Source organism: Lepidochelys olivacea, assembly GCF_965140295.1.
Source record: "Lepidochelys olivacea isolate rLepOli2 genome assembly, chromosome: 1".
Classification (NCBI taxonomy): Eukaryota; Metazoa; Chordata; order Testudines; family Cheloniidae; genus Lepidochelys; species Lepidochelys olivacea.
Genome location: NC_140411.1, coordinates 354,171,105 through 354,197,620, shown reverse-complemented (window position 1 = coordinate 354,197,620; position 26,516 = coordinate 354,171,105). Strand labels below are relative to the sequence as shown.

General features: G+C 47.0%; 1 protein-coding gene across 2 annotated transcripts in view; it reads left to right on the top strand.

Moving 5' to 3' along the window:
* The window catches only part of SHANK3 (SH3 and multiple ankyrin repeat domains 3), a gene marked incomplete at its 5' end in the record, with an annotated part of 664,505 nt that overhangs the window by 427,945 nt on the left and 210,044 nt on the right, over positions 1-26,516 (top strand). The gene's annotated exons all lie outside the window — the stretch shown is intronic.

The window sequence follows — 26,516 nt, the reverse complement described above, 5'->3', positions numbered from 1 at the left end:
TCAACCTGGTGCCTGGCTGGGAGCTCAGTGCTAGTGCAGCGGGCGATGGAAATACCGGAAATGTGTCTTGGGAGACAGAGCAAACAAGTAGGATTCTCTGGTGGAATTTATCACGGGTCTTGCAGTGAATGAGATGAGAGGGCTGGCCTGCGCCCAGGCGTGGGTTGAATGAGCAGGAGTTGCTGGGAGCGACCTGTGTAATGAAGGGGAAACAATGTGAGATCAGAGCAAGGTAAATCTTTATCCAAGAGGCTCTGAGGAGCAGCCTCTGGCATCACAGCAGGGAGGATCATTCACAGATCAGTGTAAGGGAGATGAGTGGAGAAGGGAAGAAAGGAACCACCATAGCAGCCGGGTTTACGTCTCTGAGCTCCTGCAAACTGACAGGAAAGGAGGATCCTTCAGAGTCACTGAGACGAGATAGGAGGAGCAAGCTATGAAGATTTGCAGACTCAGCTGCTCTGAGCCCTTCCCTCATTATTACTGGTGAATACTGATGATATGGTAGTGCCCAGAGGCCCCGCTCGGGACTGGGGCCCTGTTCTGCTGCACAAGCACAGAGCAGATGGTCCCTGCCCTAGAATCATAGAATATCAGGGTTGGAAGGGACCTCAGGAGGTCATCTAGTCCAACCCCCTGCTCAAAGCAGGACCGAACCCCAACTAAATCATCCCAGCCAGGGCTTTGTCAAGACTGACCTTAAAAACTTCTAAGGAAGGGGATTCCACCACCTCCCTAGGTAACGCATTCCAGTGTTTCACCACCCTCCTAGTGAAAAAGTTTTTCCTAATATCCAACCTAAACCTCCCCCACTGCAACTTGAGACCATTACTCCTTGTCCTGTCATCTTCTACCACTGAGAATAGTCTAGAACCATCCTCTCTGGAACCACCTCTCAGGTAGTTGAAAGCAGCTATCAAATCCCCCCTCATTCTTCTCTTCTGCAGACTAAACAATCCCAGTTCCCTCAGCCTCTCCTCATAAGTCATGTGTTCCAGACCCCTAATCATTTTTGTTGCCCTTTGCTGGACTCTCTCCAATTTATCCATATCCTTCTTGTAGTATGGAGCCCAAAACTGGACACAGTACTCCAGATGAGGCCTCACCAATGTCGAATAGAGGGGGACGATCATGTCCCTCGATCTGCTCGCTATGCCCCTACTTATACATCCCAAAATGCCATTGGCCTTCTTGGCAACAAGGGCACACTGCTGACTCATATCCAGCTTCTCGTCCACTGTCACCCCTAGGTCCTTTTCCGCAGAACTGCTGCCTAGCCATTCGGTCCCTAGTCTGTAGCTGTGCATTGGGTTCTTCTGTCCTAAGAGCAGGACCCTGCACTTATCCTTGTTGAACCTCATCAGATTTCTTTTGGCCCAATCCTCCAATTTGTCTAGGTCCCTCTGTATCCTATCCCTGCCCTCCAGCGTATCTACCACTCCTCCCAGTTTAGTATCATCCGCAAATTTGCTGAGAGTGCAATCCACACCATCCTCCAGATCATTGATGAAGATATTGAACAAAACCGGCCCCAGGACCGACCCCTGGGGCACTCCATTTGACACCGGCTGCCAACTAGACATGGAGCCATTGATCACTACCCGTTGAGCCCGACAATCTAGCCAACTTTCTACCCACCTTATAGTGCATTCATCCAGCCCATACTTCTTTAACTTGCTGACAAGAATACTGTGGGAGACCATGTCAAAAGCTTTGCTAAAGTCAAGAAACAATATATCCACTGCTTTCCCTTCATCCACAGAACCAGTTATCTCATCATAGAAGGCGATTAGATTAGTCAGGCATGACCTTCCCTTGGTGAATCCATGCTGACGTTCCTGATCACTTTTCTCTCATGTAAGTGCTTCAGGATTGATTCTTTGAGGACCTGCTCCATGATTTTTCCGGGGACTGAGGTGAGGCTGACTGGCCTGGAGTTCCCAGGATCCTCCTTCTTCCCTTTTTTAAAGATTGGCACTACATTAGCCTTTTTCCAGTCATCCGGGACTTCCCCCGTTCGCCACGAGTTTTCAAAGATAATGGCCAATGGCTCTTTCTCCACAGAGGGCTGGCCATCTATTCCTCATGTGGTGATGCCCAGCGCTGCAGTCTGGGAGCTGACCTTGTTCGTGAAGATAGAGGCAAAAAAAGCATTGAGTACATTAGCTTTTTCCACATCCTCTGTCACTAGGTTGCCTCCCTCATTCATTAAGGAGCTGTCAAAGTTTGACTCAGACTCACAATTTATCAGACCACTCTGTTTTATTAGCAAAGCTGCTCTGCTAATACATTTAGAAGTGAGCCCCCCGAGTGGGGCTTGTGTCTCTTAATTTATACAGCTTGCTGGAGAACAAGTTACAGAGAAGTTACAGACAAAAGAAGAAAAAAGATTTTAGTCACCACCCTTCGAGATCCCTGAGACCAGTCACGTATCTTCAATTACCTGCCACCCTTAACAATCTTCTTTAACAGCTTCCAGTTAACTTAACTAATTGCCCTTCACACCTTCCATTCTGATGCCTGCTTCTTAGACGTGCTGGCTCTATCTTAATTGCTTCTCCATTCAAAAGCTAACTGTCCCTACATGTGCTCCCTCAGATACTTTGTAACATGTTTTGGCATGCCCTCTCGTATACAATGTATCCAGTATGTCCCCTTATACAACGCTATACTTACACAATGTTATACTTCCACAATCCCCCCTTTTGGTCAAGGCTACGCCCATGACCAATGACTTATTGGATTCCATACATCAATCGTTCTTTTTCATTTAACAACATTAGATTAGGACACAGTAGCTGAGGATTAAGCTTCTCAAAGGACACATGTTGGAAGCAGGACCCTTTCTGGTTCCGACAACCCCTTTCGAGGGAACCGCAGTCACGGTTTTATGTCCACCAGGCAGCAGGCGCTAGGCTCACTACTGCTTCTTGTTTGTTGGGTCCTGCTGTCTGCTTACCCTCTGCTTCTGGCAACCCTTACGAGAGCGCAGATTGTAAGGTATTGCAGGCTGTTCCTCTTTGTCTTCTGGGGTTGAAGCTGGTTCTGCGTGGTCTTGCAGAGGTGCTTGGTCCCCTTGAGGTAGCGCTGGCTTACACTGTGAGGCGTGGATCCATGCAGCGATGCCGGATAATTTCACTGCGGTCTGGGTGGTGAGCAGTACCTGGTATGGACGCTTCCACCGGGGTTCCAAGGCGTGCTTCCGAAGGTGGTGCCGCAGGTAGACCCAATCACCAGGCTCAAGAGTGTGACAGGCAGCAGAGGCGGGTTCCCTCGGCCAAGCTGCTCGCACCTGCGAATGGAAGGAGCTCACAGCTTGCATTAACCCTTTGCAGTACTGGAGGAGTGTGCTGTGTGTTAGGTTTAGGTCTGGGGCTGGGGTAGGGGGGAGGGATAGCTCAGTGGTTTGAGCATTAGCCTGCTAAACTCAGGGTTGTGAGTTCAATCCTTGAGGGGGCCATTTAGGATTCTGGGGCAAAATTGGGGATTGGTCCTGCTTTGAGCAGGGGGTTGGACTAGATGACCTCCTGAGGTCCCTTCCAACCCTGATATTCTATGAATTCTATGAATCTATAATAGTAGCCATTGTTCGCATAGGGCGTCCCATGATGATTTCAAATGGACTCAGTTTGTGTCTCTGGGATGGGGATGACCGAATTTCCATAAGGGCCAGTGGTAAAGCAGCTGGCCAGTTTAACCCTGTGGAACTACAGATTTTTGCCAGCTTATTTTTAAGCACACCATTTCGCCTTTCCACTGCCCCTGCACTCTGTGGATGGTAAGGGCAGTGCAACAGGTGGGTGACATGTAATACCTGGTTTAGATGTTGAACAATTTTTCCAGTAAAATGTGTTCCCCGGTCACTAGACAAAGTGGCAGGAATCCCTTGGTAGGGATAATGTGGTTTAACAGACATTTTGCAACGGACAATGAATCAGCTTTGCGACAGGGAAAGGCTTCAATCCAACCCGAAAACAGACATATTATAACTAAAATGAATTCATATTTCTGACACTTTGGCATTTGTACAAAATCAAGTTGCCAGTGTAGGAAAGGTGCTTGAGGCAAACCCCGGAACCCTTGTGTTACTTTTACAGATTTGCCTACATTGTGGCTTTGACAAGTAACACAAGCGGCACAGTGGCGGGTTGCAGAGGAGCTGAAATGGGGAGCCCACCACCCCGCCTTACTCATAGCAGAGACCATCCCCTCCTTGCCGACATGCGAAACACCATGTAGCAGGGCGGCTAGAGACGGGTAGAGTGAGAGGGGGGCTACAAAGGTACCGGTGGGCGATCGCCAAAGGAAATCAGAATGCAAAGAGCAACCCAAAGCACTCCAGGAGTCTTTCTCTGTTTCTGGGGCAGAATCCTGGAGCTGAGCGAGATGAGACAGGGATGGTGGCGTTACAGAGACAGAGGGGGGACCAAGAAACGCTTCTGGTGAAGGTTTTATAGTGGCGGCATGTTTTGCAGCAGCATCAGCAAGTGCATTACCTTTTGCCACCTCGGTGTCTGCCGCTGAGTGGCCAGAACACTTAACAATTGCCAAGGCAGACGGTAGTAAAACTGCATACAGGAGGGCGGCAATGTAGGGGCCATTCTTTGATAGGGGTACCAGTAGAGGTAAGAAAACCTCGAGCCTGCCAGAGGGTGCCAAAGTCATGCACAACCCCAAAGGCATACCGAGAATCAGTAAAAATAGTGGCAGAGAGCCCCTCGGCTAGAAAGCAGGCACGGGTTAGAGCAATCAGTTCAGCCACCTGGGCAGAGGTCACAGAGGGTAAGGGTGCAGCTTCTATGGTCTCAGAGAGAGAGACCACAGCATACCCTGCAAGAAGGTGGCCTTGGTCATTTCTATAACGGGACCCATCAGTGAATAATACCAGGTCAGAGTTAGGGAGAGGTACATCTGAAAGGTCGGGGCGCGGGACAGTGATAGCGGAGACAGTTGCAAGGCAGTCATGGGGTTCACCATCACTAGGTAAAGGAAGGAGGGTAGCAGGGTTTAACCGGGAGCAGCGCTTAATAGTGATATGTGAGGCTGAAAGCAGCAAAAGTTCATACCTAGTGAGGCAAGTAGAGGAGAGGTGAGCAGTAAATAGAACAGCCAAGTTTGCATAGCAAGTCCCATCCCAGAAGGTTTGCAGGGGTGGAATCAGAGAGGAGGAATGCATGCTCCTCAGAGAGGGGACCAACCTGAACAGACAAAGGTTTTGAGAGGGGAAAAGAGGTAGGGATCCCTGTAATGCCAACAGCAGACACAGATTTTCCGGATCGGGAAACCTCAGGCAAGTCAGTGGTGCAGATTGTAGAAAGAGAAGCTCCAGTATCAACAAGGAAAGGGAGAGAGAGATCATTTTACAGTCAGGGCACATTCTCCAGTAGGGGACAGAGGTAATAAGGGAGCTAAAACTTTGTGAGGTTCCCCAGCATCCCATCATTGTTGGGGCGAAAAATAGGGTTGGGGATGAGCTGGAGGAACCAGCGGGGGGTTCACTTGATTTCCCATACAATTATTAGGTCGTCTTGGACACTCTTTTTTTCCAGTGTCCAGGCTGTTTACAGTAGTTACAAACCCCAGTTAATCCAGCCCCCCGCCCCCTTCCGCAACCTCGTCCCTGTCCCCGGTGTGGTCTGCTTAGTCCTGAATAATGCTGTATCTGCAGAGCCATTAACTTTTGGGAGGACTGTTCCTCCTTTCCTTTTAAAGTGCGGTGGCAACGCTCTGCTACTGCCAGCAATTTGTCCATGGTTTCAGTCTCCCATCCCAAACTTATTCATTTTAACATGCTGCCTGTGGCAGGGAGAAGACCATCAACAAATGCATGTGCCAAGGCCCCCCTTTACATCTGGCTCTTGTATTCCTGAATGTTGTAGGAAAATATCAGTTAGCCGGGACCTACAGTCGCCTGGGCTTTCTCTTTGCCCTTGCTTACAGCAATGTATTGCTGTCCAGTTTGTTTTAGGAGACCACACTTTGCGAATGGCTTGATGCAGGCGCTTCCAAAGAGCCATGCACCGGTCTCTGTATGCCGAATCTGGGCCAGTACTTTCTATGGTTGAGTGGCGTGCCTCAGCTGGCCAGTCTGCGGCAGCCAACCATTTTTCATAATAACTGGCAGGAGCTAACAATTTACACAGTTGGAGGAGATCTGTCTCAGAGGGTCCATAGGTTTCACAGATTAACAGAAACTCCTCAGCAAATTTGACAGGGTTTTCCTGTGGTTTGGGAAAACTTTTAACTATAGATAAAAGCTCCGTACGAGTCCAGGGCTTATAATCCCATATGGACTCACTTTCTCCCATCTTAAGGACTCCTAAGGGTGCCAGAACAGTTTGATCAGAGTCTCTCATTAACCTCCTGTCAAGGTTCCTCCCCCACTCTGAACTCTAGGGTACAGATGTGGGGACCTGCATGAAAAACCTCCTAAGCTTATCTTTACCAGCTTAGGTCAAAACTTCCCCAAGGTACAAAATATTACACCCGTTATCCTTGGACTGGCCGCTACCACCACCAAACTAATACTGGTTACTGGGGAAGAGCTGTTTGGACGCGTCCTTCCCCCCAAAATACTTCCCAAAACCTTGCACCCCACTTCCTGGACAAGGTTTGGTAAAAAGCCTCACCAATTTGCCTAGGTGACTACAGACCCAGACCCTTGGATCTTAAGAACAATGAACAATCCTCCCAACACTTGCACGCCCCCTTTCCTGGGAAATGTTGGATAAAAAGCCTCACCAATTTGCATAGGTGACCACAGACCCAAACCTTTGGATCTGAGAACAATGAAAAAGCATTCAGTGTTTTACAAGAAGACTTTTAATAAAAAATAGAAGTAAATAGAAATAAAGAAATCCCCCCTGTAAAATCAGGATGGTAGATATCTTACAGGGTAATTAGATTCAAAAACATAGAGAACCCCTCTAGGCAAAACCTTAAGTTACAAAAAAGATACACAGACAGAAATAGTTATTCTATTCAGCACAATTCTTTTCTCAGCCATTTAAAGAAATCATAATCTAACACATACCTAGCTAGATTACTTACTAAAAGTTCTAAGGCTCCATTCCTGGTCTATCCCTGGCAGAAACCAGCATACAGACAGACACAGACCCTTTGTTTCTCTCCCTCCTCCCAGCTTTTGAAAGTATCTTGTCTCCTCATTGGTCATTTTGGTCAGGTGCCAGTGAGGTTACCTTTAGCTTCTTAACCCTTTACAGGTGAGAGGAGCTTTCCCCTGGCCAGGAGGGATTTCAAAGGGGTTTACCCTTCCCTTTATATTTATGACACCTCCCATCAGGTTCTCTTTTCCAAGAAGAGATGTCAAGAGAATCTTTGCAGACTGCTTTGGATTTTTTCTTCATAATATTTTGCAGAGCTGCAAGGCCAATGAGGGTATCTTCTTCACTTTCATTATCTGTAGTCACTGAAGATTTTTTTCTTTTCTGATTTCTTATTTGCGCAGGAGTATGGTGGGGGTCGGGTTTGATCCGGATCATTGCACAGGACTGGGCAAAGGGGAGCGCTCGGACTAGTGGTGGGAGGGACTGCATCCAATTGAACTGTTAGTTTTTTGATAGAATTTTTAGGAGAGGTGAGTTTTGACTCAGTCCATCTATGATTTGCCTCTTCCCACCACTGCATGAAGCAGTCTACTTCTCCTCTCTCCAGTTTGGTTTTTGGGAGGACGAGTTTGCTTTTTAAAGCGTCCACTCGATCCTTGTCCCAAGAACCTAACAGTGGCCACTGTAATTTGGGGTTCTCTAGAGCTAATTTGGACCATTTTTCAAGAAACCTACAAGATTCCGGACGCCTCTTAAAATACATAAAATAAGCTGGAGTTCCCTTAGGGAACTGTCCTACCTTAGACTTGTGATTACCCATCCAGGAGGACTTCACACAGCACTCACACAAGAAGGAAATTCGGGCTCAGCAGAGCGGTACCCGGTGCAACACACAGAAAGGAGCCCACAGGCTACTGCCTCAACTGCCCTTGCTTTCACACCAGGGGTTATACCCAAGGCATGGTGCGGCTGCAGCTGTGCAGATTCCACTTATTCAGACCGTGCGGACGGGGACCCCTTGGTCAGCCAGTCTCCGGACAGAGATGGCTCCCAGATTCACACACGCATCACGGGGAAGACGGATAGACACAAAGACAAGACAGTCCTCAAACCGGTTAAAGCACAAAAATAATAATTACCTGAGACGTCTGATTCCGGAAGCTGGATCCAAAGACCCCTACCCGAACAGAGTGGGAACCAACAAGTTCAATGGCGTAGACTGCGCTGCTGCTGTGTACCTTTCTGTCTTGTGGAGGATCGCTTGGACTAAGTGTCCAGGCGCCGGCTGCCACGATCGTCCTGCAAGGCAGTCAGGGATCACACGGCCTCAGTGAAGCCGCTTGCCATCTCGGTGGAACCTCCAAATTGTCAAAGTTTGACTCAGACTCACAATTTATCAGACCACTCTGTTTTATTAGCAAAGCTGCTCTGCTAATACATTTAGAAGTGAGCCCCCCGAGTGGGGCTTGTGTCTCTTAATTTATACAGCTTGCTGGAGAACAAGTTACAGAGAAGTTACAGACAAAAGAAGAAAAAAGATTTTAGTCACCACCCTTCGAGATCCCTGAGACCAGTCACGTATCTTCAATTACCTGCCACCCTTAACAATCTTCTTTAACAGCTTCCAGTTAACTTAACTAATTGCCCTTCACACCTTCCATTCTGATGCCTGCTTCTTAGACGTGCTGGCTCTATCTTAATTGCTTCTCCATTCAAAAGCTAACTGTCCCTTCTGATGAAGTGAGCTGTAGCTCACGAAAGCTTATGCGCTAATAAATTGGTTAGTCTCTAAGGTGCCACAAGTCCTCCTTTTCTTTTTGCGAATACAGACTAACACGGCTGTTACTCTGAAACCTGTCCCTACATGTGCTCCCTCAGATACTTTGTAACATGTTTTGGCATGCCCTCTCATATACAATGTATCCAGCATGTCCCCTTATACAATGCTATACTTACACAATGTTATACTTCCACAGGGCCCACACATTCCTTGGCTTTCTTCTTGTTGCCAACATACCTGAAGAAACCCTTCTTGTTACTCTTGACATCTCTGGCTAGCTGCAGCTCCAGGTGCGATTTGGCCCTCCTGATTTCATTCCTACATGCCCAAGCAATATTTTTATACTCTTCCCTGGTCATATGTCCAACCTTCCACTTCTTGTAAGCTTCTTTTTTATGTTTAAGATCGCTAGGATTTCACCGTTAAGCCAAGCTGGTCGCCTGCCATATTTACTATTCTTTCGACACATCGGAATGGTTTGTCCCTGTAACCTCAACAGGGATTCCTTGAAATACAGCCAGCTCTCCTGGACTCCTTTCCCCTTCATGTTAGTCCCCCAGGGGATCCTGGCCATCCGTTCCCTGATGGAGTCGAAGTCTGCTTTCCTGAAGTCCAGGGTCCATATCCTGCTGCTTACCTTTCTTCCCTGTGTCCGGATCCTGAACTCGACCAACTCATGGTCACTGCCTCCCAGATTCCCATCCACTTTTGCTTCCCCCACTAATTCTACCCGGTTTGTGAGCAGCAGGTCAAGAAAAGCTCCCCCCCTAGTTCGCTCCTCTAGCACTTGCACCAGGAAATTGTCCCCTACGCTTTCCAAAAACTTCCTTCCCTAACGCATTTGCCTTTATTGAACGCAGCAGATGAGTGGCGGGGGTGTATGGATACAGCGTACAAGCCAATGGGCTTGTGAAGAACTGGCCCTGCTCAGTTGGCTACACGGATTGCAGATTTTGGCTTTTTTCCAGTAACTGGGATTGGAGGCAGGCCGCAGGAAAAGGAAAGCGGAACAGTCCGGTCTCACCTGCCTGGCCTGTTCTGTAGGCGGCATGACAGAGGTGAGCCTTACAGCTGGGCTGGAAGGAGGCTCAGGATGTAGAGGTTTGGATTTTTGTCAGGGCTTTTTCCCCAGGCATACAGGGCTGCGTGGGAGGCAGGGAGAAGCTGGCTGGTAGGCAGAGAAGGCTGGGAGTGAAAGGAAAGTGAAGGCAGGGTGGCATCAGGATGGGTTCCTAGGTCAGCTACATAAGATGGAGGCAGTTCGGACAGGCTGAAAGGTGAAGACAAGACGCATGTGTGGGGGGAGGCTAAAGGGGAGCCTACAGAGAACCCAAAGAGGTGGCTGGTGTGTGACTGAAGCGACAAACAAGGACACTCCAGCAGCAGCGACTTTCTGAAGAGACTTGCGGGGAACCAGGTTGTAGGTGTCAAGGCCAGAAAAGTGGAGGGGACAGTTACTCCCATCTCCAGCATCCTGATTTGTTTCTGTTCAATGATATTCCCATTTTCCCCATTATCCCCCTGCAGTAGTCAGGACATGAGGTGAGGAGGGCTTGAGGAATTTCTGTCGGTGTGGACAGAGGAGAGGCCAGACTTTAGAGCTTTCTGGGATAAAAAATTGGCAAGATTTAGAAGTGGGCTGAGCAGGTGGGTCCAGTGAGGGGTGAGTCAAAGCTGAAACCCAGGTCACAAGCCTGAGTGGGAGGATGGTGGTGGTGTCCATAGAGAGAGAGTGGGGGAAAGGGCAGGCCTTGCCGGGCATTCACGATCTTCAGCTGGGAGCGTCACCTCATCTGGCCCAGAGTCCAGGCAGTGCATACAGAGGGTGGCTATGGAGAGCCCTGGAGTAGGCCTGGTGCCTTGCAAACATGCGACATGGACAGTGCAGGGCGTAAATTCCACGCTCCAGAAGACGGGAGGGTCCTACACCTGCAAATGCAGGAGGGAGATGAGCAAGGTGACAATGCGAGAGGCTCCTGAGGCTATTCAGTGAGGCAACAGCACAGCTTGATGGCTCTCGAGGTAGCTCCTCCACCTCCCTGTGGTATGGTGACGCTTTGTGACCCTTCCCCCAGGGACGCCTGGTGTGTCACAGTCAGACCCCTGCTCGCTCCCCAGTATGGAATTGCCCTTGTATGGGAACTTTCTACCCAGCATGCATCTCTGGGTCATGTCCCTACGTGGGTGGCCTTGTAAACACACATGCATGTACCTGCACCCGGGTGCTTGTGCTGAGCACAAATGGACAGACTCAGCAAAGCTACAGTTACCAGAAAGCACCAGTCAAGCTCTTTGAGATCACTGAGAGCCTTGGGTAGGACAGGCTACACTTGACACGTGCACGAATGCCCGTGCTCTCCGTCCATTTCTGAGCACGATGCAATGGGTGGGATATTGTGAAACCTCCCTGTGCTCCCCAGGAACCAGAACTTGGATTCTGCCAAGGAACACAAGGAGAAACCTCTGGCAAGCGGAGTTAAGGACAATAAGGAGTTTTAAAATATATTAGGAACAGAAAGAATCCAGACCATGGTATTGGTCCATTCCCAGCTGGCAGTGGTAGGGTTATCAATGATAATACAGCAAAGGCAGACATGTTCAATAAATGTTCTGTTTTGGAGTGTGGGGGGAACAGACAGATCACGTTGTGGTATCATAATGCTTTTTCTATTCCACTGATCTCCGTGAAACAGCTGCTACTAAAGTCAGACATTTTTAAATATCGGCACAACATTAGCTTTCTTCTGGGACTTCCTCGGTGTCCCAAGACATATAGAAAATCAATATTAATGATCCAGCCAGCTTTTAAAACTCTTGGATTCAAGTTATCCAGGCCAGCTGATTTAAAAATGTCTTTTCTGCTTTGTTAGTGATAATTCTACCACTACCATCTGGTCATGGACCAATACCACTGTCAGGGCTCTTTTTGTTCCTAATATACTTAAACTCCTTATTGTCTTTAGCTCTGCCAGCCACACATTTTATTTTCTTTGTGTTCCTTAGCTTCCCAGTTTCTAGCTTTGGATTTATATTCATTACTATCTATTGGCCAACTTTCTGTTTCTTCCACTTGCTATAGAATAATGTTTTTATAGCTGCCTTCACTCCCCCTCTAAACCAGTTTCTTTTACCCAATACGGTTTTCTCCCTTGGTTGTAAAAAGAAAAGGAGGACTTGTGGCACCTTAGAGACTAACCAATTTATTTGAGCATAAGCTTTCGTGAGCTACAGCTCACTTCATCGGATGCAAGCTTATGCTCAAATAAATTGGTTAGTCTCTAAGGTGCCACAAGTACTCCTTTTCTTTTTGCGAATACAGACTAACATGGCTGCTACTCTGAAACCTCCCTTGGTTGTGGCATTTTGGGCAACTAGTATGGTGTTCTTAAACAATTTCTGATTATCATTCATATTTTTCCGATTAAATTCTTTCTCCCAGCTTATTTGGCTTGTATTGTTTTCAGCTTGTGAAATTAGTCCTCTTACATACTGTGACAGGGTCAGGCTAGATGGCTACAGGAGGGTAATAGAAGGCAGATATATTAGCCCCAGGTTAAGTAGGTCCCTTTTCCCTGGGTAAGGTAACAGGGAAGGTTTTAGAACAATCAGGAACCTTCTGCAGACAATTAAGACAGACAGGCTGATTAGAACACCTGCAGGCAATCAAGAAGCGGCTAGAATCAATTAAGGCAGGCTAATCACGGCACCTGGGTTTTAAAAAGGAACTCACTTCAGTTTGTGGTGTGCGTGTGAGGAGCTGGGAGCAAGAGGCACTAGGAGCTGAGAGTGAGAACGTGGACTGTTGGAGGACTGAGGAGTACAAGTATTATCAGACACCAGGAGGAAGGTCCTATGGTGAGGATAAGGAAGGTGTTTGGAGGAGGCCATGGGGAAGTAGCCCAGGGAGTTGTAGCTGTCGCACAGCTGTTCCAGGAGGCACTCTAGACAGCTGCAATCCACAGGGCCCTGGGCTGGAATCTGGAGTAGAGGACAGGCCCGGATTCCCCCCAGATCCTCCCAACTCCTGGTCAGACACAGGAGGAGTTGGCCTGGACTGTGGGTTCACGAAAACGGCCAAGCTGAGGGCTGCTGTGAAGCTCCAAGGTGAGCAAATCCGCCAATAAGCGCAAGACCCACCAAGGTAGAGGAGGAACTTTGTCACAACACATATAGTTGGTACTTTATCTGTCAGTCACTGGTTTGGACTCTATTCTGTTTGCACATTATAAATGTGATTGAATCATGGTTCCTGGCACCTAAGTTACCATTAATTTTTAGAGACAAGGTAGATGAGGTAATATCTTCTACTGAACTAGCTTCTGTTGATGGACGGTATAAGCTTTCGAGCTACACAGAGGTTTTCCTCAGGTCTGGGGAAGGAAACGGAGTGTCTGACAAACATTATTTTTTTAGTTCTATGATCAGTTCCTCTCAAGATGAGTGTCCATTTCTAGTGTCTAAATCAGGAAAGCCTGATTAAAGGATGAGAAAACCTGCTTTTTGATAGACTCAGGGATCTCAATCTATTTAGCTTAACAAAGAGGAGGTTAAGAGGTGACTTGATTACAGTATACAAGTACCTACATGGGGAACCAATATTAGATAATAGACTGTTTGGGCTAGCAGAGAAAGGGATCACACTAGCCAGTGGCTGGAAGTTGAAGCCAGAAAAATTCAGACAGGAAGTAAGGCATGAATTACCCTCACCGTTAAAAATTTACCATGGGTTGTGGTCAATATTCCATCACTGAAATCAAGATTGGCTATGTTTTGTAAAAGATCTGCTCTAGGAATTTTTGCAGGGAAGGTCTATGGCCTGTGTTAGACTGGAGGCTGGACTAGATCACAGTGGTCCCTTGTGGCCTTGGAATCTGTGAATAAAATTGGAGGGGCTGGGGTCATTTGGGCCTCTAACAAGGAAAACTCTAGACCAGAAAACAGGCTGAGCTATTCATTTTCTATAGGAACCAGTGGATGGGCATAGTTAGAACGTGCAGTACAAAGCCTCTTCCTCATGCGGTTTGCGCGGGTTAGGGTAGGGCAGCATTAATTTATAAGTTATGCTAATAGTGGTTTTCGTTATGTAATGACAGGTGTGCACCGTGGTAAAGGGCACAGAAATGATGCTAACTAATAGTAACTCTAGCTGCTAAACTCTTCCCAGGTTGTTGTATTCGGAGGAGGTGAGAGTCGGCAGGTCCTGGAGGCGATGGTTACCCAGGGGTACAGGAGGTGGATTGAAATTTGAGAAGGCAGGCTCTCCAGAAGACCGTGTTGCTTGCCGTGCTGCAACTTTCTCCTTGGTGCAGCGTAGGCCTGGGAGAGCCCAGGCGTGGGGATGGGCATGATAAAGCGGCTAGGCTTGGGAAATGCTGTCTCAGGACAGGAAAAGAGAGAAGCCACTTTCTTCACGAGGCTTTTATCACCTCAGCTGGGAGGCGCAGTTGCTCCCATGATGATGGCGAAATAAAACAAAGGACCCTAGGGAGGTTAATTGCAAGGGAAGGAAATAACAGCAGATTCAGCTTGAATAATACAGTGAATGTGCAGAAAGCCCAAATACTGAATGGGAGGAAGAACCAGTGTGCTGGGATTGACTGGCCCAGCAGGAGAGCGGGGAGCAGAGTGACACAGCTAGTGAGCAGCCCCGTGATCACACTCCTGTAAACCTCTCCTTCCTCACATGCATACACCTGGCTAGCGGTGCCATGGTGAAACTGAGGCCACGTCTACCCAGGATCATTGAGTTAAGCCATATTAACTACAGGTGTGAATTCAAAGTGCTTTAAACTGCTGTGTGGGTGCTGTCCTTCAGAGGTAAAGTGATCTTAGTTCCCTTTAGTTTCAGAAGCAAATTAAGGCAGCCTTACTTGGGAATGAGTGTTCACGTGGGGGCTTAATTCATTTTAAGTTGATTCCATTCAAACTAAATGGAAAGATAAAAATACATCTGCAACTAGGGTCCTTTTTTTATTTTTTCAGAAGGACAAACTTAAAAAATGATGAGAATTAGTTAGGGGAACTGGGTGGGCTGAAGACTTAAGGATCTGACTGTGAAGGAGGCTTAGCATTACTTTAGGTTAAAGTTGCAGAAACTATCAGGAGCCTGGATTGTAAAGAAAGGGGAGAAACCTCCTAGAGAAGGGTTGCAGACCAAACTAGATGAGCAAGGATCTCAAACAGGTTATTAAGAGAGAGTCTTCAAGGAGTGGCAGAAGGGAGGGATCAGCAAGGAAAGCTGCCTCTTGGAGGTCAGGAAGTGTAGGGATAAAGTGAGAACTGCCAACAGCCAAGCAGAGTTGGACCCTGCAAAGGAAATTAAAACCAATAGTAAAAGATGCTTTAGCCATATGGGCCCACTGAGGAGATTAAAGATAATCTAGGCATGGCCCAACACCTAAATTGATACTTTGCTCCAGTTTTTAATGAGGGTGATAGGAAATTTGGGGTCAGTGGCAGGGTGGCTAATTGAAACAAGGATATGGAAGTAAAAATTACCACATCCTAAGTGGAAGCCACACTCAGACACCTTAATGCGACCAAATTGGGGGGCGGGGTGGGCAGTTAATCTCTGTGCAAGAATATTAGAGGAATTGGCACATACAATTGCAAGCAAAGCCCTGGCAGGACTAGTATAGAGCCCTGTAGCGGGACTGGGGTCCCATAGGACCTGCTGCCATAATAGCAGGTGCAGGATTAAACGTAGTTCTGCACAGGGCTTTGATTGCAAGCCCAGCAGTCAGGATTTCTAATGAATCTGTGAACTCAGGGTTGTACCCTGTGACTTGAGAATTGCATATATGGTACATGTATTTAAGAAAGGGGGAGGGGGGAAGCTACAGGCCCGTTAGGTAGATCTCAGTTGTATGCCAGGTCTTAGGACAAATTTGGCAAGAGAGTAATTAAAGGCATAGAGGTAAACGGTGACTGGGATAAAATACAGCACGGCTTTATAAAATGTAGATTTTGCCAGCAGCCAGACCAAGCTGATCTGTCTTTGGGAAGATAACTGGTTCTTTAGAGAAAGGAAGTGAAGTAGGTGTAATCTACCTGGATGTCAGTACAGCATTTGATACAGTTCTACATGAGAAATTATCAGTTAAATTGGAGAAGATGGGGATTAATATGAGAACTGAAAGGTGGCTAAGGAACTGGTTAAAGGGGCGTCTACAAGGGGTCACACTGAAAGGTGACCTGTCAGGCTGGAGGGAGGTTACTAGTGGAGTTCCTCAGGGATCGGTCTTGGGACCAGTCTTCATTAAGGTTTTCGTTATTGATCTTGGCACAAAATTTTGCAGATGCACAAAGTTGGGAGGTGTTTCCAATATGGAGAAGATCGAGAATATCTGACTGTGGCAGGGCGCGGCTGGGGAGCCTCAATTAGCTCCTGCCACCTGAGCCCCAGTCAGGGGGAATGGACTGGGGCTGGGTAAATAGCTGAGGTTTGCCTAATCACTGACTGCACCTGCCAGCCTCAGTAGGCAGGAGCTATAAGGGTGGGAGGAAGGGAGTGAAATGGCGGGGGGGAGAGAGACCAGGAGGGAAGGGAGGCTCAAGGAGAGATAGGAGCCTGCTACTCTGTTGCTGACCACGCCTGTGTTAGGTCAAGCCACTGTAAATTGCCTGTATGTAGTAGGAAACTGGTGGTGGGAAATGGACAAATAAAGATCACAGATGTTGCACCAGCTTGGAGTGTCCCTGAGTCAGTGAGGAGAGGGCCAAGGGGCTGGATATGCAGGGACATGCTGTGCACCCCATTACACATACAAGAAGATTTGGATGACCCTGAAAACAGGAGTAATAGAAGTGGGATAAATTTAATGGTGCAAAGTGCAAGGTCATGCATAGAGGGACTAAGAACGAGAGTTTTTTGCCCTGGGGATTTACCAGTTCAAAGTAATGGTGGAAAAAGACCTGGTGTATTGGTCGATCACAGGATGACTGAGCTGCCAATGCAGTATGGCCATGAAAAAGGCTAATTCCTCACCCAGTGCATCCCAGGATTACATTTCCAGCAGAGAAGAGAGAGAGAGAAAAAGAGAGAAGTGTTATGACTATTGTACAAGGCACGGCATCTGGAATACTGTCTGCAGTTCTAGTGTCCCATCTTTAAGAGAGAGGAATTCAAACTGGAACTCGTACAGAGAAGGGCTGCGAGGATGATAAGAGGAATGGAGAGCCTGTCTTATGAGATGAGACTTAGGGGGCTTGGCTTGTGTAGCCTGACCAAAGGAAGGCTAAGAGGAGATATGATTGCTCTCTGTAAATACACCAGGGAGGCTGTGACGTTCCCCTCTGGTGTTATCTGGACAGGTGATCTGCTAGGTCACCCCAATCCTTGACTCTGGGAGCCAGCCTTACCCTGCTCTGCTGTGAGAACCCCCACTCCTGGGCTGTTCACTCACGGCCTCTGGCATGTAAGCTGCTTCCAGCTACTTGCAGCTGAATGACACGAGCCAATATCTCTGGTTCCAGACACAACCGTAGGAACCTCCACCTTGCAGTGTCCAGTTATGTCTGTTGGACGCCACAAGCTTATATGAGTTTGTCATTTTAACAAAGAAATTGATATGCACCAGGCTTGTTCTCCCAAGGGGAGCCTCCAACACACTTCAAGCCAAACACACTGTTTCGGGTAGTATAAACAACCAGATTTATTAACTATAAAGATAGATTTTAAGTGATTATAAATCAAAGAATCACAAGTCAGAGTGATTACCAAAATAAAATAAAATATAAGCACGCAGTCTAAATTCTCAACCCTATTAGACTGGGCAGCAACTAGATTAAGCAGTTTTTCTCACCCCACTGGATATTGCAGTCCTTAATATACAGGTTTGTTCCTTAAACCTGGACCAATCTCCTATATTGGAGTCTTCATAGACTCATAGAATATTAGGGTTGGAAGGGACCTCAGGAGGTCATCTAGTCCAACCCCCTGCTCAAAGCAGGACCGAACCCCAACTAAATCATCCCAGCCAGGGCTTTGTCAAGCATGACCTTGAAAAGCTAAGGAAGGAGATTCCACCACCTCTGTAGGTAACCAATTCCAGTGCTTCACCACCCTCCTAGTGAAAAAGTTTTTCCTAACATCCAACCTAAACCTCCCCCTCTGCAACTTGAAACCATTACTCCTTGTCCTGTCATCTGGTACCACTGAGAACAGTCTAGAGCCATCCCCTTTGGAACCCCCTTTCAGGTAGTTGAAAGCAGCTATCAAATCCCCCCTCATTCTTCTCTTCTGCAGACTAAACAATCCCAGTTCCCTCAGCCTCTCCTCATAAGTCATGTGTTCCAGTCCCCTAATAATTTTTGTTACCCTCCACTGGTTTCTTTCCAATTTTTCCACATCCTTCTTGTAGTGTGGGGCCCAAAACTGGACACAGTACTCCAGATGAGGCCTCACCAATGTCGAATAGAGGGGAATGATCACGTCCCTCAATCTGCCCCTACTTATACAGGCCAAAGTGTCGTTAGCCTTCTTAACAACAAAAGCACACTGTTGACCCCCAGATCCTTTTCTGCCGAACTGCTGCCGAGCCATTCAGTCCCTGGTCTGTAGCGGTGCATGGGATTCTTCCGTCCTAAGTGCAGGACTCCGCACTTGTCCTTGTTGACCCTCACCAGATTTCCTTTTGCCCAATTCTCTAATTTGTCTAGGTCCCTTTGTATCCTATCCCTACCCTCCATCGTACCTACCTCTCCTCCCAGTTTAGTGTCATCTGCAGACTTGCTGAGGGTGCAGTCCACGCCATCCTCCAGATCATTAATGAAGATATTGAACAAAACCGGCCCCAGGACCGACCCTTGGGGCACTCTGCTTGATACCGGCTTCCAACTAGACATGGAGCCATTGATCACTACCCGTTGAGCCCAACGATCTACCCAGCTTTCTATCCACCTTATAGTCCATTCATCCAGCCCATACTTCTTTAACTTGCTGGGAAGAATACTGTGGGAGACCGTGTCAAAAGCTTTGCTAAAGTCAAGGAATAACATGTCCACTGCTTTCCCCTCATCCACAGAGCCAGTTATCTCATCATAGAAGGCAATGAGATTAGTCAGGCATGACTTGCCCTTGGTGAATCCTTGCTGACTGTTCCTGATCACTTTCCTCTCCTCTCAGTGCTTCAGAATTGATTCCCTGAGGACCTGCTCCATGATTTTTTCCAGGGACCGAGGTGAGGCTGACTGGCCTGTAGTTCCCCAGATCCTCCTCCTTCCCTTTTTTAAAAATGGGCACTACATTAGCCTTTTTCCAGTCATCTGGGATCTCCCCCAATTGTCAGGAGCTTTCAAAGATAATGGCCAATGGCTCTGCAATCACATCTGTCAACTCCTTTAGCACTCTCGGATGCAGCGCATCCGGCCCCATGGACTTATGCTCATCCAGCTTTTCTAAATAAATTCTACTGCTCTCCTTTCTTCCCTGTGTCAGGATCCTGAACTCGACCATCTCATGGTCACTGCCTCCCAGGTTCCCATCCACTTTTGCTTCCCCTACTAATTCTTCCCAGTTTGTGAGCAGCAGGTCAAGAAGAGCTCTGCCCCTAGTTGGTTGCTCCAGCACTTGCACCAGGAAATTGTCCCCTACACTTTCCAAAAACTTCTTAGTTTGTCTGTGCACCGCTGTATTGCTCTCCCAGCAGATATTGGGGTGATTGAAGTCCCCCATGAGAAGGGCCTACGATCTAGTAACTTTCGTTAGTTGCCTGAAGAAAGCCTCGTCCACCTCCTCCCCCAGGTCTGGTGGTCTATAGCAGACTCCCACCACGACATCACCCTTGTTTCTCACGCTTCTAAACTTAATCCAGAGACACTGAGGTTTTTCTGCAGTTTCATACCGGAGCTCTGAACAGTCATACTGCTCCCTTACATACAATGCAACTCCCCCACCTTTTCTCCCCTGCCTGTCTTTCCTGAACAGTTTATATCCATCCATGACAGTACTCCAGTCATGTGAGTTATCCCACCAAGTCTCTGTTATTCCAATCACATCCTAATTCCTTGACTGTGCCAGGACTTCCAGTTCTCCCTGCTTGTTTCCCAGGCTTCTTGCATTTGCGTAGAGGCACTTAAAATTACTCACTGATCGTCCTGCTTTCTCAGTATGAGGCAGGAGTCCTCCCCTCTTGCGCTCTCCTGCTCATATTTCCTCCCAGTATCCTACATCCGCACTTACCTCAGAGCTTTGGTCTCCTTCCCCTGGTGAACGTAGTTTAAAGCCCTCCTCACTAGATTAGCCAGCCTGCTTGCGAAGATGCTCTTCCCTGTCTTCATTAGGTGGAGCCCGTCTCTGCCTAGCACTCCTCCTTCTTGGAACACCATCCCATGGTCAAAGAATCCAAAACCTTCTCTCCAACACCATCTGCGTAGCCATTTGTTGACTTCCACGATTTGACGGTCTCTACCTGGGCCTTTTCTTTCCACAGGGAGGATGGACGAGAACACCATTTGTGCCTCAAGCTCCTTTATCCTTCTTCCCAGAGCCACATAGTCTGCAGTGATCCACTCAAGGTTGTTTGCAGCATAGGTCTTGGTCTCTTGCAGCATAGGTGGGGGCAGGAGAAGGGCCCAGTATGTGTCCACTCAGTCTGTTTTATACTCTCAGTCCATGTGCTTGGAAAACACAAGTCCAGGCATGTCCGGGGGCCATTGCTGAGTCTCCAGGCAAGGTTGAGCAATTCCCCTGGTGTAGCCTCATGCAGGTGGGTCATGGAATTGTAGCTCCCTTGGTGGACAATGGCTGTTGATGGGCTGTTTCACACCCAGCCCGGGCACTGGTGACTTTCCTTGCTGTTGCTTCTGGGGAGCGAATATCTGGCTGATTCCCCAACTTCCAGCATGTTTTAGTGACCACCATACAACACAATTCTCATAACTTCATACGCATCAACGATACACATCTATGGACAGAGAAATGACTTTCAGAAGATCATAACCTTTTCCCGACCCCTTACAAGGCCTGCTTTATATGTAAGATCATGATTTTATGAAAATGAGGAATATGGGGGCTACAGTACGCTCCCCCAACGTATAGAATGTCACGGAGGGAGAGGTGCCATTTTAAGTTATGGGGTGATGTTGTCACAAGACGAAATGGGTATAAACTGGCCATTGACAAGTTTAGGGTTAAAATTAGACCAAGGTTTCTAACCACCTGAGGAGAGAAATTCTGGAGCAGCCTCCCAAGGGGAGCAGTGGGGGTAAAAAGCCGAATTGGCTTCAAGACTTGAGCTTGTTAGGTTTCTGAAGGGGATGGAATGAAAAGTTGGCTGCAATGGCATGTGCTCCATCTATGACTCTGATTAGCAAATATCTCCAATAGCCAGAGATGGGACACTAGATGGAGAGGGCTCAGAGGTTACTACAGAGAATTCTTTCCCACGTGTCTAGCTGGTGGGTCTTGCCCACATGCTCAGGGGCCTCACTACCATATTTTGGGTCAGGAAGGAACTTTCTTCCAGGTCAGACTGGCAGAGACCTCCCCTTTACCACTCTGCAGCACAAGGCATGGGTCACTTGCTGGTTTGAATTAGAGTACATGGGAGGTTCTCTGTAACCTAAATTCTTGATTTAGTCCTAAGTGGAACACAGGATCTGGTCCTAGAGATGCATATAGCTGGACCGCTTGCTAATAGTGACCATAATATAATAAATTTTAACATCCCTGTGATGGGGAAAACACCACAGCAGCCCGCCCTGGTATCATTTAATTTCAGAAAGGGGAACTACACCAAAATGAGGAAGTTAGTTAAACAGAAATTAAAAGGTACAGCGACAAAAGTGAAATCCCTGCAAGCTGCATGGAAACTTTTTAGACAACATAATAGAGGCTTAATTTAAATGTATACCCCAAATTAAAAAACATAGAGAACCAAAAAAGTGCCACTGTGGCTAAACAACAAAGTAAAAGAAGCAGTGAGAGACAAAAAGGCATCCTTTGAAAAGTGGAAGTTAAATCCTACTGAGGAAAATGGAAAGGAGCATAAACTCTGGCAAGTGAAGTGTAAAAATATAATTAGGAAGGCCGAAAAGGAATTTGAAGAACATCTAGCCAACGACTCAAAGTAATAGCAAATTTTTTTTTTACGTACATTAGAAACAGGAAGCCTGCTAAACAACCAGTGGGGACACCGGATGATTGAGATGCTAAAGGAGCACTCAAGGGTGATAAGGCCATTGTGGAGAAACTAAATGAATTCTTTGCATCAATCTTCTCAGCTGAGGAAGAGGGAGATTCCCAAACCTGAGCCATTCTTTTTAAGTGACAAATCTGAGGAACTGTCCCAGATTGAGGTGTCATTAGAAGAGGTTTTGGAACAAATTGATAAACTAAACAATAATAAGTCACCAGGACCAGATGATGATACTCACCCAAGAGTTTTGAAGGAACTCAGATCTGAAATTGCAGAATTACTAACTGTGGTCTGTAACCTATCATTTAAACCAGCTTCTGTACCAGCTGACTGGAGGACAGCTAATGTGACACCAATTTTTAAAAGGGGCTCCAGAGGTGATCCTGGTAATTGCAGGCCAGTTAGCCTGACTTCAGTACCGGGTGCACTGGTTGAAACTCTAGTAAAGAACAAAATTGTCAGACACATAGGTGAACGTAATTTGTTGAAGAGTCCACATGGTTTTTTTAAAGGGAAATCATGCCTCACCAATCTACTGGAATTCCTTGTGAGTGGCAACAAGCATGTGGACAAGGGAGATCCAGTAAATATAGTGGCTGGTTTCAGAGTGGCAGCTGTGTTAGTCTGTATCAGCAAAAACAATGAGGAGTCCTTGTGGCACCTTAGAGACTAACAAATTTATTTGGGCATAAGCTTTCATGGGCTATAACCCACTGCATCAGATGCATGGAGTGAAAAATACAGTAGGCTATAAATATACAGCACATAAAAGATGGGAGTTGCCGTACCTCGCTGGGGGTCAGTGCTAATGAGGCCAATTCATTCAGGATGGATGTGGCCCATTCCCAACAGTTGACAAGAAGGGCTGAATATCAACAGAGGGAAAATTACTTTTTGTAGTGACCTAGCCACTCCCAGTCTTTATTCAGGGCTAATTTGATGGTGTCAAGTTTGCAAATTAATTCCAGTTCTGCAGTTTCTCGTTGAAGTCTGTTTTTTTAAGTTTTTTTGTTGAAGAATGGCCACTGTTAAGTCTCTTATTGAGTGTCCAGGGAGATTGAAGTGCTCTCCGACTGGTTTTTGAACATTACAGTTCGTGGTGTGTGATTTGTGTCCATTTATTCTTTTGCATAGAGACTGTCCGATTTGGCCAATGTACATGGCAGAGGGGCATTGCTGGCACATGATGGCATATATCACATTGGTAGATGTGCAGGTGAACGAGCCCCTGATGGTGTGGCTGATGTGGTTAGGTCCTATGATGGTGTCCCTTGAATAGATATGCAGACAGAGTTGGCAACGGGCTTTGTTACAGGGACAATCCCTCACTCTCACAGACCTTGGGAGACAGGCCTGTCCTTGCTTACAGACAGCCCCCCAACCTGAAGCAAATACTCATCAGCAACTACACACCACACAACAGAAACACTAACCCAGGAACCAATCTTTGCAACAATCCCATTGCCATCTCTCTCTGCATATCTATTCAGTGCCCAAATAAATTGGTTAGTCTCTAAGGTGCCACAAGGACTCCACGTTCTTTTAGTGAATATAGTGTATTTAGATTTTCAGAAAGCCTTTGTCAACGTCCCTCACCAAAGGCTCTTTAAGCAAAGTAAGCTGTCATGGGATAAGAGGGAAGGTCCTCTCATGGATTGTTAACTGGTTAAAAGATAGGAAACAAAGGGTAGGAATAAATGATCAGTTTTCAGAATGGAGAGAGGTAAATAGTGGTGTCCCCCAGGGTTCTGTACTGGACCCAGTGCTATTCAACATATTCATAAATTATCTGAAAAAAGGGCAAAAAGCGAGGTAGCAACATTTGCAAATGATACAAAACTACTTAAGCTAGTTAAGTCCAAAGCAGACTGCACAGAGCTACAAAGGGATCTCACAAAACTGGGTGACTGGGCAACAAAATGGCAGATGAAATTCAATGTTTATAAATACAAGGTAATACACATTGGAAAACATAATCTTAACTATACATATAAAATGATGGGGTCTAAATTAGCTCAAGAAAGAGATCTTGGAGTCATTGTGGATAGTTCTCAGAAAACATCCACTCAATGTGCAGCGGCAGTCGAAAAAGCGAACAGAAATTTGGGAATCATTAAGACAGGGATCGATAATAAGACAGAAAATATCATCTTGGCTCTATAGAAATCCATGGAATGCCAACATCTTGAATACTGCATACACATGTGGTCGCCCCATCTCAAAAAAGATATATTGGAATTGGAAAATGTTCAGAGAAGGGGCAACAAAAATGATTAGGGGTCTGGAACGGCTGCCGTATAAGGAGAGATTAATAAGACTGGGACTGTTCAGCATGGAAAAGAGACGAATAAGGGGGGGATATGATAGGGGTCTATAAAATCATGACTGGTGTGGAGAAAGTAAATAAGGAAGTGTTATTTACTCCTTCTCATAACACAAGAACTAGGGGACACCCCATGATGTTAATAGGCAGCAGGTTTAAAACCAACAAAGGAAGCATTTTTTCACACAACGCACAGTCAACCTGTGTGGAACTCTTTGCCAGAGGATATTGTGAAGGCCAAGACTATAACAGGGTTCAAAAAAGAACTAGATAAATTCATGGAGGACAGGCCCATCAATGGCCATTAGCCAGGATGGGCAGGGATGGTGTCCCTAGCCTCTGTTTGCCAGAAGCTGGGAATGGGCAACAGGGGATGGATCACTTGATGATTCCCTGTTCTGTTCATTCCCTCTGGGGCACCTGGCGTTGGCCACTATCGGAAGACCGGATACTGGGCTAGATGGACCTTTGGTCTGACCCAGAATCGCCGTTCTTATGTTCTTATGTAACCTGAAGTCTTTAAATCAAGATTTGAGGGCTTCAGTGTCTCAGCCAGAGGTGCGGGGTCTATCACAGGAGTGAGTGGGTGAGGTTCTGTGGTATGCAATGTGCAGGAGGTCAGACTAGATCATGATGGTTCCTTCTGGCCTTAAAGTCTCAGTCTAAGTACTGCACTTTAAATTCATGCTATTAGCTAACTTGGTTTAACTTTGCATGTCAATAAGCCCTCAGACTGTCCGGTCTTGGGAGGGTTTGTTCTGTAAATGCCCAGCCCACCCAAGGGTGCTGTAATAAAAAATAGGGCATTTAGAAAGACGATTGCAGTTTTGTGCGGCATATGCAGAGTTCTTGCATCATGGAGCAAGGATGCGATAGTCCCTGTCTAGGGTTATGTTGACACAGCAAAAAGAGTTGTGTGTTAAATCAGGTTAGTTAATCCACTTTAGCTAACTCAGGTTAAAATAGAGAAGACATGGCAGCTTGGCTTTTAACGTGCGCCAGCTGCTTGAATTCAACCACTGGCTCCCCACCAGGCTTTAACTCGAGCTGCAAACCCTCATTAAAGCCATGTTGACATGTCTTTGCTACTATTTTAACCTGAGGTAGCTAACCTAGGTTAACTAATCGGATTTAAGAACACACCTTTTTTGCAGTGTAGATACCCTGTGTGGCTCAGAAGATGCCACGCGGAAATACATCAGTATTATCTATTCCTTAATATCTCATTGGCTCCACCTGCCAGTGATCAGACTCGGATCTGTCCACCGCGCCCCACGAGTCTCAGTTTCTCCATTCTTCACCTGGGGCAATATCAGGCAACTCTTTCTCATTCCTGGGGGTGGTGCAGGGTCTGTTCATTTACTCCTCCGGCTCAGCCTGCAGTTAAGGGTTGGCCTCACCAAGGCAACGTGGGCTTGCTAGCTAGTCCTACAGCTCCATTTGCTGGGGCCTGGATGGTGAAGGTGATGGATCGTCTGAGTGCCTGGGGTTTGGGTGAGAGGGAGCTGGTTTGGGCTTCATCTGGGTGAGACTGGGGTGGTGATTCTAGGACATCCCTCTTTTTGCCTGCCCTTTGTTACTCAGATTAGCCCTCCGGGTCCTGTTGAGTGCCCTGAAAGCAGTTCATACCAGCTGTGCTTGCTGTAAAGTTGCTGATCACCACTGTTGCATTTGGGGCTCCCCCACAGTGATCCAGGTGTTTCACCTTAAGGCTGGGCATGGCCTTTGTGGTGCTGTGCCCGCAGAGCACTCTGCAGCTCGTGCAGAATGCTTGGCAAAGCCTCTGACTGGGAGCATGACACTGCTCTGCGATCTGCACTGGCTCCAAAGTCACTTTTAGAGGTCGTGAAAGGTGATGGATTCAACCTATAAACCTTTCATGATTTTGGCCTTTGTTGCTGCAGTAATGCATGGGAATCAGTGAGGTGTCAGCCAACCAGTGCCCTGGTTTAGTTAGGAAAAGGCCGCTGGCAAGATGCCAGTGAAGGACCCTTGGTTCTGGAATTCACTTCTGCCCTTGGCCTAGTCTTCCAGAACTGTTTCAAGGCTCCTCTCTTTTCCTGGGCTGTTGGAGTGGGTGACTTGGGAAGGGAAGGTTATTAGTTAGCCCTGATGGGTTGGGAGGATTTTGCCATTGATGTTGAAGTGTCCTGATAGTAGATAAGACATCTAAGCTGTACCTTAACTCAGATTAAAAGAGCAGCGAC